The sequence below is a fragment of the Amphiura filiformis genome, unplaced genomic scaffold (genome assembly GCF_039555335.1).
Source record: "Amphiura filiformis unplaced genomic scaffold, Afil_fr2py scaffold_21, whole genome shotgun sequence".
Lineage (NCBI taxonomy): Eukaryota > Metazoa > Echinodermata > Ophiuroidea > Amphilepidida > Amphiuridae > Amphiura > Amphiura filiformis.
Genome location: NW_027305485.1, coordinates 2,212,417 through 2,226,728, shown reverse-complemented (window position 1 = coordinate 2,226,728; position 14,312 = coordinate 2,212,417).

Below are 14,312 nucleotides of genomic sequence, written 5' to 3'. Positions count from 1 at the left end.
TTTCATATTTGGGAAATGTGACTGGGAGAATGTATGTATGGCGTGGAGTGGTGTGGGGCTCTATACACCTGCCGCAGATGCGTGTATTCCTTAACTTACCAATACTGTATTAAAGGCTGTACCAGAGAAAGTGTAGAAAAATCATAAAATTGTGTTAAGGTGAAGGATAAGTCTTTATAATTGTCATTGGGTATTTTTGAAAAGACAAGGTTTGCAAAACAACAAGGAAAACAGCAGTATTGATATAGTTGAAGCGCAATTTATAAAATGTAGATAATTTCTCTAAATCCAGAAATTACAGTTTTATGTAAAACAACTTACAGGCTATGTCTGCACATCTATGCCACTAACGAAGGTGCAAAAACTGAGTAGGCCTTTAATTATAGAAAAACAAACGTACATGTTTATAAACATAAAACATAACAACTATCCACGCCATTTGTAAGTTGACTGCACTGCGACAGTACTGTGTATAACTGTTCTTCGACATTTGATTAGGGCACAAACATTCAGGACTGTGCCTCGAAGTTGTTAATTTGTAGACCTACTTCAACGACTATTCCAACAATTGGATGTAAATACAATGCTTGTCAGTTGTATGAATTGCTGTACCTAAATGAGTAAAATGTTCCAATTATTTCAAACATGAAATGAAACAAGAATTGTTAACGATTTACTTCAACGCATGCAGGTAAAATAATGACGATTAATTGCAATGACCTGATGCCCTAACAACAAATCTCTACCCATGAAATTGTATATATTTTATGCTTTTGTCAATATTACAATCACTCCCAGGAAAAATTACCAGTTTGGCAAACCTTTACTTGGCATATGTGTTACTTTGGATTAAAGAAGTAAAATAAGCCACGGGCCACCTATTTTTTTTCCTGAAATCTAAAATATCGGCCACAATCCCAACATTACACTAAAATCCTTAAAAACTCATCATGCTCATGTTTTAAATTGGCATGGAATTCCCTATTTTGCCAATTTGGCTTCCATTTTGGATTCAAGTACACTCTCGTGGTAACCCCTAGATTTATCTTGATCGTCATGCTTCAGTAAGCATACAACCAATTTTGTGAAGTTTCAGTACGTTGTATAATATTAAGACCATAATGATACATGGACCGTTTGTGTTATTTCATCGTGTTTTTCAAAGGTAGTCACATAAATGTGTGTCACATGGTGATCCAGGTTTTAATAGTATATTTCCTATTTGTTATTGTGTACATACAGCCTGTCTCAAACAAAATTGTGCAAGTAAAAGGCGTCCTCTTTGGCAAGTAGAAAACACTGTTGTGACATGATACTTACACCAACGTAAAGGGAGCAGTCTTAGCTCGCGAATGCCGTTTGTTCTGTTCAATTTGCTTGTTTTAATCTCGAGTTAACAACGAAAGGGTAAAATCACAATAATCACGATAATTGTGCCACTTTTACTAGGGAAGAGTGTTAAGCTGTACATCAATGATAGCATCAAGTTTATCAAGCGTTCCTTCGTGAAAACAAAAGAATGCATCGATTACACAACAATTCAAAATTGTTATTTTACTGTTTTATCATGATACAGGTATAATGATTCTTTTTTCCACTTAACATTCTATTCAATTTCCTAAAAAGTGGCACAAAAGGCGTTTCATTCATTTGTGTTTAGGAAGCAGATCTCTGGATTGCTGAAATCAAAATGAATGAGATAAACGGTATTTAAAAGTTAGGACTGCTCCCTTGACGCTGATGTAAGCATCATGTCACAGCAGTATTTTCTAATTGCTGCATATGGCGTTTTCTACTTGCACAATTTATTTTGAGACAGGCTGTATGTTAACCGCTATCTATATTGTGTCTGAGTAATTTAAATCGATCACTTACTTTCTTTACATTTAAAACTATTTCATGAGATGAGAGATGGAATTCCTTTCCTTTTTGTATACAATAAGGAGTGTTCAGAAATACTTTGGTGGGGGCTGGTAAAAGGGAGGGGGCCAAAAAGTTTTGGACCTTAAAAGAGGGGGGACCAAAAAGTTTTACGTGGTAGGAAAGGGGGGGGGGCAAAAAAAGTTTTCCACTTTAAAACCCAAAATTTCCTCGAGCTTCGCGCGCATTGAGGCCCTCTATATCACTTTTAACATGGGCAAGTTTAGGTTTTTGGTGCTTTTGTTTGAAAAAAATGACGGCACTTAGGGCGAGTTTCCCGACAGGAGCCTTATTAAGCCGTAGTCTTAAGGTGGCCTTGAGGCTACTAAGCCTAGCCCGCTCTCGAAGCCCGAGTCTTAACTCTAGCCGGATTTCTTCAACGCAAATTCAACCTAGTCTTAGTGGCCTTGCAGGCTTAACGCTTGACAACCTCGTCCCTTTCAACCAGCGACTTAATTGTATAGGCTGTTGGAGGTAGATGTACATAAGCTGTGGTCCTCACGGTTTACCGTACTAACAAGGTTGCCGTCTCATTATCGCAATGTTCCCGGCGCAAAGACTAGCCTGGACCCGCGGTCTTGTGCTTGGGCTTATACTGTACACAACTTGATGCAAGAATATTGTGTCTGTTTTTGTGTCTTTTATGTATTATTTTATTTCCACTTGACTTTTTATGAGTCCAACTTGTATGAATTATATTATTATTATTATTATTATTACAAAGGCATTTATTAAGCGCCATTTCTAGCGATCACAGCGCATATACATAATACAAGCATAATACATATTAATACATTTTTAAAAACACAAGAATATAAGCAGCATAGTTATTAAAACAAAATTAAGACAAATTTAAAATAGGCAATTAAAAAGCCTATACATAAAATACACATCAAAATTTTAAAAGCGCGTGGGCAGTGGTGTCATACACAAACTAAAAATGTGGGAATTGCCGCCCCTTCCCTAACAGCCCGAAAAGGTTGACCCAATTTTTTTCACGGTCGTTTGAAAAGTGAAGAGCAAAAAAAAAAAAAAAAAAAAAAAAAAAAAAAAAAAAAAAGGATTTTAGGCGCTAGCGTCCCAAAAACAACCTTTTTTGAAAATTTTTTATGCTTTTACAATTTTTTGCGCCCTTTTTCTTTGCTAATTCGTTTTATCGCCCCTTCGTTTTTGCCGCCCCTGTTTTTTGCCCCTTCTTCTTCCGCCGCCCTTCGTTTTTGCCGCACCCTAGCTTGACCCCGGGGGGGCTGGCGCCCCCAAAGCCCCCCCCCCCCAAAAAAAAAATACGCGCATGCCTTGGAGCAAAAGCCTGGAATGACCGATCACCCGCAGTTACTAAGTTGGTTCGCGGCTCGTACAGTCGTGTAGAATCATGTCCAGATCTCATACCTTCCCTTCCAGGTACGCGTTTGCACAGACAGTCAGAAAGGTATGGCGGAGCTTCATGGTTAAGACACTTGTACACATAGAGCATGTTTTTAAACAAAATCCTGTCATTCACCGGCAGCCAGTGCAGATCAGACAATAGAACTTCCGCATTCTGGTCTCGGGGAACACGAAACACCAAACGAGCCGCTCTGTTTTGAAGCGACTGGAGACGTTTAAGGTCTCTACTTTTGACCCCGTACAACAAAGCATTGGCATAGTCCAAACGAGAGGTGATCAGCGACCTGGCAAGATGGTTACAACAGTCAAAATCAATGTACCGACGTATTCTAAACATGTTCCTGAGATGGAAGTTAATAGAGCGACACATATCACTGACATGCTTGGACATGGACATAGTTGTGTCAAAAGTAACACCAAGGTTCTTTACAGTGGGTGAAGCGGCAATTTCTGCATCTCCAATCTTGAGTTTAAGCTCAGGTAAATTGCTTAATTTGTAGGAAGTTGATGTGACGAAACACTCAGTTTTCTGTTCATTTAGTTGTAATTTATTGCTTGTCATCCAACATTTTACGTCGTCAATACACTTAGACAGTCTAGAAAGAGCACGTTCGTCATCACCAGGTACACGCGGGTCAAAAGAAACGTACATCTGTGTGTCATCAGCATATATATGGTATCTGATGCCATGCTTTCTTATGATGTGTCCCAAGGTATATGTATACATACTAAATAATTGCGGGCCCAACACGGATCCTTGAGGAACACCAAACTCGACGGGCTGAGGAGCAGAAAAATCATTTTCCACAGTCACGCGAAAAGTGCGATTTTGGAGGTAACTTTGAATCCAATGTAAAACGGTACCAGAAATGTGAAAAGTGTCTTGAAGCCGGTGAAATAAAATGTCATAGTCAACAGTGTCGAACGCTGAAGAAAGATCTAATAATACCAACAATACAACCCGGTGATTATCAATTTCAGCTAAAATGTCGTTCTTTACACGAAGTAATGCCGTTTCTGTGCTGTGTTGCGGCTTATATGCCGACTGAAACTGCTCATATAGTTGGTTAGCACTCAGGTGTTTATTGATTTGATCAGCAACAATTCTTTCAATGATCTTTGAGAAATAGCAAATGTTAGACACTGGACGATAATTTTTCAAGCTGTTGGGGTCCAGTGATGGCTTTTTAAAAATTGGCGACACCACTGCCTCACGAAGCACACTTGGGAAAATTCCACTGGCAAGAGATTCATTTACAATATCAGTAAGTACAGGCAAGATAGATTCAATATTTTCTTTGAGGAGCCACATGGGGATTGGATCTAAAACACAACATTTGTTTGATAGTCCACCTATGATCTTATTTACTTGTTCTTCAGTGACTGGCTCAAATTGCTGAAATTGGTTCACCTGTGTGTATACTTGATTACCACTCTCTTGTGTGTATTCCTGAAAAGTTGGGTTCTCCTGTATGCACTCTTGTTCTGTTTCAACTTCAGCATCAAGCTTTTTTCTGATCTTACCTATTTTTTCAACAAAGAAATTAGCCAATTTATCACTTAGTTCTTGTGGCGAATCTGAAATTGGTAACACTTTAGAACCATTGTTTAACAGCTGGTTTAATGTTCTATACATGCTCTTACTATCAGCTGTGGCCAGGGTGTTCTTATAATGAACCTCTTTAGCATTTTGAATTAGCTTATTTACCTTTGTGTGTTGTTCTAAGTACTCATCGTGATTGTCCATAGTTTTATGTTTACGCCATTTTCGTTCAAGTTTACGCCTAACTCGACGCTCAGTATGTATTTCTGTATTGTACCTAGGGGAGCGATCTCTAATGGATCGGACGCAAGTTTTTGATGGTGCATGGTCATCCAACACCTCTGTTAGTGATGAGGTAAGAAACTCAAGACGACCATTTACATCCCCATTTGGGTTGTGTGTGTCCAATTTTTGAGATAGAGCCTGTTTGAATGAGTCTTTGTCCATTTGTTTGTAATTACGCACAGATTTGACAGATTTTTGAGGTGGTGGTTTGCAGCAATTGATATAACAATCTACAACAAAATGATCTGAACCTAAGCTTGGAAGAACGACACAGCTTTTCACTAAATTATCATCAGGTCTAGCAATAAGCAAATCTAAAGTATGGCCCTTGATGTGGGTAGGACCAGAAACAAATTGGTGCACACCAACAGAATTTAATGAATCCATAAAGTGTACTGTGTCAGACTTTGTAACTTGGTCCACATGAATATTAAAATCTCCGAAGAGCACAGTTTTTGTGGGAGTGATGTAAATTTCACGAACAAAATCATCCATTTCTGTAAGGTACTCACTGGTTTTTAACTTATTTTCTTTAGACGGTGGAGGCCTATAGACTATTACAAGGCCTATACCAGTGATTTTGTCAACAAGTCTAGCATGCTCAAAGTTGTGTGTGTCCAAACCAGTGGGTTTATTTTCAAGTTTTATACTACTTTTATGTATTACACAAATACCACCATGATTTCCATCAGTTTTACGTGGAAAGTTAGCGAATGTATATCCAGAAGGTTTGAGTTCGCCTATTACTACCTGATCATCATCACGCAACCAGGACTCGGTAATTACCATAATATCCACGTCATTCTGAAGGATATTATCAATGATACGTCTATGCTTTATACTCGTGATTTTTTCTTTGCATCCCAAAAAGGGTAAAACTGTAAGCCTGATGGAAAGGAATCTGTGATTCCCCTAAAAAGGAAAGCAACCAACGTGCTATCTACTGCTGATATCAGTAGTCTTCTCAGATCTCACATGAAGTTATCTGTTGGTACAATATTTATAATTATAGTAGAAGATATAGCAATATTATATGCATCTTATCCGTAAATTCAGTTTTAATACTGCATGCATTATTGTTTCGTGTCAAATATTTACTATTATCTTTACCAATTTTGTCCTTCTTCTATTGTATTAAATTGATGTCCAACCTGGTATAATATAGGCACTCCAAAATAATATTGTAATAGGCCTACTTATGAAAAGTACGAGTATCAAACTATTAAGGCTTGGATAGGGACAGGTGGTATCATATAGGTCTTCATGATGATGATGATGATGATGATGATGATGATGATGATGATCATGATCATGATGATGATGATGATGATCATCATCATCATCATCATCATCATCATCATCATCATGATGATGATGATGATGATCATGATGATGATGATGATGATGATGATGATGATGATGATCATGATCATGATGATGATGATGATGTAAAAGAATTTAAAAAAAAATTATATTCGTTGTTAAAAAAATCATCATTCAAAATGAGTAGGTCTTATGATAGCAACAGCTACTTAAAAAAATTCAACTAACTCAAATGAACACTAAAATAAAATGCTGAAATGTTCAACTAAATCGAGCAATTACTTACCCACAGTGGCGTAACTAGGCATTTTCATTTGGGGTGGGGTGGGGGAAAGCGGGGCAAACATAATAAATGAGGGGCAGGCATCGTTCATGCTGTTTGGGTTTGTAAGGGGTGGAGTGGGTCTGAGGAGTTGTGGGATCTGCTTGGAATGTGTCCCCGGAACATTGGCGTAGATTTCTTTTTGACATGTGGGGAGGTGGGATTGAAAAAAAAAATGGTACAAATGCCATATTTAAGCTATTAAAGCTGGTGACATATAGGCCAATGGTACAAAAGTGGGATAAATGCAATTTATTTAACCTTAAAAATTGAGTTTTTAAGGTTAAGATGACCAAATATGTGGTTAATTAATAACTCTCAGAAGTAGGCCTAATTTACTTTTTTCATGGGGGGGGCAAGAGCTCATCCGCTTCCCCCTAGTTACGCGACTGCTTACTCATGTTAATTGAAAGACCGTCAAAAATATGAAAGATAAACTTTGCGTTACAATTGAAATATTCCAAGGCTTACTACCTAAGACCTGCTCTGAGGCAGGGCCAAGAAAAGCCGCTGTAAGCCTGGTCTAACAGGCTTGCGTAGACTACGGCTACAGAAGACTGATTTCGAGAAATGCAAATTTTACTGAAGCCTGGGGCTAATCCTACAAGCCTGGCCCACGGGCTAACGAAGCCTCGAGGCTATGGTAGCCGTGCTTTGGGAAATACGTTTTCAGTTAAGCCTGGTCTTACGACCTCTTAAGCCTTGAGGCTAGACAAGCCAATTGCTAAGCCACCCGTCGAGAAATTCGCCCTTAGTGTATACATATCTATTACATGCAACATCTGGGTTGGTCTAAGAAAATACTGGCACTCTCATAGAATTTTATATCTCTTCAAAGTAGGCTACAAACATGAGTTATGTACCAATCTGATCAAAATATAACTAAATCAAGAATATTGTAAATAAATTGGAGTTCTTTGCACGTAAACTGCACACTTCAGTTTACTATTTCTCATTGCAAAATTATTTGTACACATAAGCCCATGGATAGATTGACCATAGGGTAGAGTGGGCACAGGCCCAGGTGCCACAGTCTTTGGGGGCCAAAACTGATACCTGTGTATATTTGCCGTGACCAAATTAATCTCATATTTGACCATTTTAGCTTTTTGCATAAATTAGTTCCAATTTTAACTATTAATATTTGACCATTCAAGCTTCAATATGGCCAAATTTTTGAGCGGTTCGCGCACATTTGTAGGCCTACTATCATAATAGCCATGGATCCAAATTATGCTGATGTGCCTATGAACCTCCAAATAGGCCTAATTCTGTTTCATTTATCCCTGTAAAATCCCCGGGGTAAAATCAGATATAGTAAACAACCTGATTTGGGACAAATCTAAAATGAAAATTTTCTTGTGCTTGTATTTCATGCGCAATTGGAAACAACACTATTAAGTATAATGTTTGTTATACGACAATGAGGGGGGGGGGGGTCAAAAAAGTTTTGTCTGTCAAAAGAGGGGGGTCAAACAAGTTTAGCGGTCCATCGAGGGGGGAGTCAAAAAAGTTTTCGAGCGAAAAATTTGAGGAAGACCAGCCCCCCTACCAAAGTATTAATGAACACTCCCTAACAAAGTCAGTCAGATCTAACATTATCTCGGGGATTCTCAGAAAACACAATGCGATCATTACAATACATCATATAGAAAAAAACCTGTACTGTTGCTAAATGTCAATTTAAAAGAACGAGTTATTATTAGAATTGGGACTTCCAGTTTACTAGTTGGAGTAAAAATGGAATGGAGTGTCAAGGGTTAAGCTGTAGGGTTGCAGGCTCTGTGTGTTCTCAAAGAACAGCACTTTCAGTCATTTGTTGTGTAGCGCAGGTGCTACTAATTCGGCCATTGAAGGAGATTTTGAATGACCTCAAAAGTGCGGATCTTTCTTAAAACAGGATTTTATGTTGATATTCCTTCGACATGCTGAAGTCTGTTTTATGAAAAGACACGTCTATGAATATAAATGGAACAGAAACAAGCAATACTGTTCTTAATCAAGAACGGAGTGATTGGTACAAGTAACACCATTTTGGAGATCGTCGCGCAAAGGATGTGTACTAGTCAAAAGATATTTGTATCAAGAACAAAACCTGGTAATATAAATCTGTTAAAGTGATAGACCCTATCGAATAAACCAATTGGGACGGTTTAACAATTGAAATGGCAGCCATGTTAGTGGACAGTTCTAAGTGTCAGAGGCAGTGGCGTAACAAGGGTTGGTATGGCCCGGGGCAAGAAACATAATCGGCGCCCCTACCCCCCCCCCCCACCCGAGAATATCGTAGACGTGGGCAGTGGCGTAGCTAGGGGTTGTGGCGCCCAAGACTAAGGATACATAACCCCCCCAATTCTTGAAACAATTACGGACGGAGCGCCAAAGGCCTAACACTAATTAATTTTGGTTACTAGAAGTTGAATATCGGTCTTAAAATGTTCTTTCAATTGATTCTGTGCTGAAATGCGGAAATTTTGACTTTCATCGCTTGAAGGGACGCAGAATCGATGCTGAATTGATCAATTTGGCGACCCCTAAGGGTGGCGCCCCGGGCACGTTGCCTCCTCCCCCTGCCCCGCGCTAGTTACGCCACTGGTCAGAGGGAAAGACCTCGAGTTCGATTCCACAACAATTCATACATATCACCTGTTTTATTGTATTATCATGCGAATTGCCCATTGGAGACCTCCTGGTGGATACGAGGATAAGTGACGACAATTATAATTCGATAGGGTCTAGAACGTTTTTCTCACAAGGGCATCCTCAATTTCTACGAATTTCTACTCTGTGAAAGACTAATGCGGCCCATACAAGATCAATTTTATTGATCAATATTGAGTACCTTGGAGGAGAGTGGACTCAAATGTTAGATTTTGTATCCACTCTTGTATCTAGGGTCTTTGATATTAATCAATCAAATTGAATGTGTATGGACCGCATAAGAATTGAAATGGCAGTCATGTTAGCCATTTAAACCGGTTTTATTCCACTTTAGAGCTTCACAGTTAAGCGGCTAAGTGGTTTTCTTTCATTAAATTTTATATTTCATTATTTTGGCTTATAAAATGACCAACAAACCTCCTTCACAGTTGTTACTAGTATTATGTAATCATTTCTGGCAAAGAATGACAATCATGACAATATTAATATTTGACTGGAATCAAACATATCGCTCCTAGGAAATGACAGTCAAAATTGAGGAAATAATGCCTTGAGAAGAAAAAAAAAGAAAGAGAGGAAAAAAGAGGGAGGGAGAAGAAAAAGAAAAGAGAAGAGGAAGAGGAAATCTCAAGACACTGGTTGTGCAAAATCTTGAGGAGTTCACATGATTGTTCAAGAAATAAAAGCCTTAAAAGAGGATGGGTTGGTATTAGAATATGGAAATGGGTAATAATAAATATTTAAGGAAATTTATAATTCATCACCAGAGGCGGTATTGAATGTAATATAACAGGAAAAAGTAGTTGGGCACATATCGGAGGAAATTTATACAGAGGCGGCAATGAGGATTTTGTGGAAAAAAAAGTCAAAAAGGAAATTCAGTGTATCAATATTAATGCTAGTGAGGAGAGGACAACCTGGAAAATCTTGAGGAAATTTAAAAAGAAAAACCATAAAGCACTGAAAAAGTTGTAAAGGATTAGTAAGAGGTAAATAAATGGAGGTAAACATAAAAAAGGCAGTAACCAACCATGGTAACAGAAATGGAGATACAAAAGTCAGCGAGTGGCTGAGTGATGGCACTTTATACTGACCACCACGATTTGAGGAAATTAAAAGGAAACAAATGAAGAAGGACAAAAATGCTTGAACTTGATATTCAAATTTGATGAACTATATTGATGCAAAAATTGAGGAAGTTAAAACCAAGGGCATATACTGCATGCAAGTGGGATATAACAGTGCTCAGAAGGATCTCTCCGATTCACTCAATCTGCACAAAGCTCACTTTACACAAGATTTTCACTTTTGCTCACCGTATGCAACTGGCTGAGAATATTTCCGAAATGCTGGACTGAGTAGTGACAAAATACAATACTACCATGATTTTGTCAACAAACTGATATCAGATGTTCATGACATCAGATTAAGGAAGAAGTATGAAAGGGTGTTTAAAGCAAAGGAGTAATAACCTGCAGGGGGCAGAGTACCACCTGGCAAAAACAAAAACAAAAAGACAAATGCTCCCTCTGATAAAAAAAAAAAAAATGAAAGAGAAAATCGGGGGAAGGCGCAAAGGAAAAAAAGGGGAAAGGAACCCACGTCCCACCAAAATTCACCCCAAGCTATAGTGTAAAATACCTAATTTTCCCAGTAAAACCCCTGTTTTGGAAGCTCAAAGACTTAACATGTAGAATATAGAGTCTCTTTAAAAAACATTACTGTTATGTTACCATTCTCATCTTTCGAAGTGCAGAATAAAGCTATTTTATGTCTGGTATGATTGAGGAAATCTTGAGCCTAAAAACCTTGCTCCTGAGGAAGAAATCACAATTTGCACCCCTGGATATTTGTATCAAGAACAAAACCTGGTAATATAAATCTGTTAAAGTGATAGACCCTATCGAATAAACCAATTGGGACGGTTTAACAATTGAAATGGCAGCCATGTTAGTGGACAGTTCTAAGTGTCAGAGGCAGTGGCGTAACTAGGGTTGGTATGGCCCGGGGCAAGAAACATAATTGGCGCCCCTAAAAACCCCCCGAGAATATCGTAGACGTGGGCAGTGGCGTAGCTAGGGGTTGTGGCGCCCAAGACTAAGGATACATAACCCCCCCCCCCCCCATTCTTGAAACAATTATGCGCGGAGCGCGCGAAATTTTGGACAAATAGGCCTAAGGCCTAACACTAATTAATTTTGGTTACTAGAAGTTGAATATCGGTCTTAAAATGTTCTTTCAATTGATTCTGTGCTGAAATGCGGAAATTTTGACTTTCATCGCTTGAAGGGACGCATAATCAATGCTGAATTGATCAATTTGGCGACCCCTAAGGGTGGCGCCCCGGGCACGTTGCCTCCTCCCCCTGCCCCGCGCTAGTTACGCCACTGGTCAGAGGGAAAGACCTCGAGTTCGATTCCACAACAATTCATACATATCACCTGTTTTATTGTATTATCATGCGAATTGCCCATTGGAGACCTCCTGGTGGATACGAGGATAAGTGACGACATATTATTCGATAGGGTCTAGAACGTTTTTCTCACAAGGGCATCCTCAATTTCTTACGAATTTCTACTCTGTGAAAGACTAATGCGGCCCATACAAGATCAATTTTATTGATCAATATTGAGTACCTTGGAGGAGAGTGGACTCAAATGTTAGATGTTGTATCCACTCTTGTATCTAGGGTCTTTGATATTAATCAATCAAATTGAATGTGTATGGACCGCATAAGAATTGAAATGGCAGTCATGTTAGCCATTTAAACCGGTTTTATTCCACTTTAGAGCTCCACAGTTAAGCGGCTAAGTGGTTTTCTTTCATTAAATTTTATATTTCATTATTTTGGCTTATAAAATGACCAACAAACCTCCTTCACAGTTGTTACTAGTATTATGTAATAATTTCTGGCAAACAGTGGCGTAACCAGTGGGGTGGCCGGGGGGCAAGCTGCCCCCCCCCCCCCGGACACAAAAAAAACTGGGAAGAAGAGCAAAAAATTGGGAAGGGAAAAGGGGAAGGAGAGAAAAGAGGGAAGAAAAAGGGAAGGAGAAGAGAAAAAGGGGAAAAGAGGAAAGAAGAGAAAGGGGAAAAAAGAAAAGAAAAAAAAGAGGGGAAAAAAGGGGAAGGAGAAGAGAAAAGGGAAGGAGAAGAGAAAAGGAAAGAAAGAGGAATTTGAAATTTGTACTCTGAAACACTGATTTTGTTAGCTTCTAATATGCCAAAAACCAGGAGCTTCAGGGGGCTCCGCCCCCTTGACCCCCGCCAGGGCTTTGCCCCTGGACCCCACCAGGGCCCATAAGGCGGGCCCCTGGACCCCCACCCGTTTAACGCTTCGCGGCAAGCCGCTCGCGACTTTTGGTCAAGAATTGGGAAATTTTTCAATCTTGCCCCCCCGGAAGGTCAGGTCTGGTTACGCCCCTGCTGGCAAAGAATGACAATCATGACAATATTAATATTTGACTGGAATCAAACATATCTTTCAGATCTGATGTTATTTGTACTATTTATTATTTGCATTGTTCATGTACTGTAGGCTAACTTAGAAATAATCCCATTTTTGTTGACTAATGCGGCCCATACACGATCAATGTTATTGATCAATATTGCGCACCCCAAATACAGAAGTGGATACAAAATCTACCATTGTGCGTATACAATGGTAGATTTTGTATCCACTCTTAAATCAAGGGTCTTTGATATTGATCAAAACATTGAACGTGTATGGGCCGCATTGAATACAGTGGGTTTTGTTGTGAATTTAAGGGAGCTTGGGTAAAAGGTGTTATTGGCCATGGGTCTTTGCAGCCCGTATTCGAGTATATACTTTTATACTTTAATTGCCTTAATAAAAAAAAGTCGCAATATTACATAACTATAACGTATTCCATGCAAATGTTTATAACATATTCCATATTACATTGCAAAGTTGCGAAAATGTTCGAAAATTGTCCGAAATAGGCAACGGCATTTATGATAATACCAAAGGTTACTGCAAACGAATGTGTAGTAAGAGTATACTGGGCAGTCATTCTCTTCCGGGGAGTTACTAAATTTATTGGAGGGCAGAGGCGTAGCCAGCTTTGTTGGTCGGGGTGGGGAAACATTAACAATTTCGGGGGCATGTAGGAATATAACAATTTCGGTGGCAAAGACGAACAAAAATTCCCGGTTGCATCATTGTGACTCGTATTATTAGTAGGATACATACATGTACATAATACTATATCTTTAGAGAATTGAATACATGAATCCAAAACCCACCCAAGTCCATGGGAAGTGATTTTGAGAAAAAAACCTGTGTATCATTTTAATTCCTTCAATTAGATTTACCTGGTCAATATGGTAAGTTGTACGTGCAAATGGGTGGGTTAAACTGTATTAGGTATGACGATTAGCATTTCAGGGGCTTCGTGGGGTTCATTTTAAATTCTGGACTTGGGTGGTTTTTTGAATCATATACAAAGACAATAATGTTGGAATGATATTACCACTAGTAAGATAATACAAAATAAAGCACACAGTTATGTATAATGTTGATAAGCATTCTGCCATGTAATATAAACCACACACTTTCCTTGATTAAACCCTTTTTTTTTTTTTTTTTTTTTTCAAAGGTCACTCTCCAGCAATGAAGATGTTACAAGTGGACTTTTATACATACTGGATTTCAATCAATGTTTTACAGATCATGCACTTGGGTTGATTCTTTCATGCTATTTGTCACATGCTCAATAGGAGCCTAATAGGCACAGAGGGTGAATTTGAGTTGTTCTTTCAAACATATGACAGGCCTATGTATAGTGCAACACTTTCCCATGCTTAACTCACTTTGGCCAAAGTATGGACTATGTGATAAAAAAAATTTTC